This window comes from Prionailurus viverrinus, chromosome B2 (genome assembly GCF_022837055.1).
Source record: "Prionailurus viverrinus isolate Anna chromosome B2, UM_Priviv_1.0, whole genome shotgun sequence".
NCBI classification, from domain to species: domain Eukaryota; kingdom Metazoa; phylum Chordata; class Mammalia; order Carnivora; family Felidae; genus Prionailurus; species Prionailurus viverrinus.
The window spans coordinates 11,713,395-11,714,776 of NC_062565.1; the positions used below are offsets into that span (position 1 = coordinate 11,713,395).

A 1,382-nucleotide genomic window follows, 5' to 3' on the forward strand; every position below is an offset into this window, starting at 1 on the left:
GTCCTTCTAACTCGATAGCCTGCTGGCTTCCTCTGGATGTGGGTTCCTGCCTGCCATTGTCAAGATTCACTTTGTCTGTAGATCTAGCTTTTTTCCCTCTGGCTTCTATTTCAACTCTAGGAATTTGGATGTGCATCCTAACACCTGGCAAGTTGGTTATCAAGTTTAGGAAATGTGTCAGTCTCCTAAAAAGTTGGGTTATAGGGGCGCCTGGGTGGCGCAGTCGGATAGGCGTCCGACTTCAGCCAGGTCACGATCTCGCGGTCCGTGAGTTCGAGCCCCGCGTCAGGCTCTGGGCTGATGGCTCAGAGCCTGGAGCCTGTTTCCGATTCTGTGTCTCCCTCTCTCTCTGCCCCTCCCCCGTTCATGCTCTGTCTCTCTCTGTCCCAAAAATAAATAAACGTTGAAAAAAAAAAATTAAAAAAAAAAAAAAGTTGGGTTATAAATTACTTGTGATAACCATTTAATATGTCCAACTGACATTTAAATTTTTATTTTAGGGGTGCCTTGGTGGCTCAGTTGGTTGAGCATCTGACTCTTGATCTCAGCTCGGGTCATGATCCCAGGGTCACTGGATCAAGCCCCACATTGGGCTCTGTGCTGACAGCATGGAGCCTGCTTGGGATTCTCTCTCTCCCTCTCTGCCTCTCCCCTGCCCATGCACACTTGCTCTCTCTCACAATAAACTAAAAAACATTAAAAAATTTTTTTAAGTTGATTTATTTATTTTGAGAGAGACACAGAGAGAGTGAGCAGAGGAGAGGCAAAGAGAGAGGGAGAGAGAGAATCGTAAACAGGCTCTACACTGTCAGCAAGGAGCCTGACACATGGCTCAAACTCATGAACCACGAGTTCATGACCTGAACAGAAACCAAGAGGGGGATGCTCAACTGACTGAGCCACCCAGGTGCCCCACCTAAAGAAAAAAATTTTTGACTACTGCTTCCTGCTCTTGGCCACCTCCGCACACTCTCTGGAATCCTCGCAACCCTGCCGGCACGTCTTAAGCTGAGTTTGATAAAGCTGCTGAGGATGTTTAAGTACCTCAAGACCAAGCCAGCAGATGATGAGATGTTGTTCATCTACGGCCACTACAAACAAGCAACTGTGGGGGACATAAACACAGAACGGCCCGACTGCTAGATCTCAAAGGCAAGGCCAAGTGGGATGTCTGGAATCAGCTGAAAGGGACTTCCAAGGAAGATGCCATGAAAGCTTACATCAACAAAGTAGAAGAGCTAAAGAAAAAATATGGAATATAAGGAACTGGATTTGGCTGCCGGCAATGCATTTCATATAAACCGATTAACAATGCCTTGTTTTTCTAATACTGTGGATGACGTGAAATGATGAAATTAGCCCATGAACCTAGATCCTGAAGA

The 1,382-nt window shown here is 46.2% G+C and overlaps 1 pseudogene; it reads left to right on the forward strand.

Annotated features, from left to right (window-relative positions):
- The first annotated feature begins 965 nt into the window (after positions 1–965).
- On the forward strand, positions 966–1,382 carry LOC125166280 (acyl-CoA-binding protein-like; annotated as a pseudogene).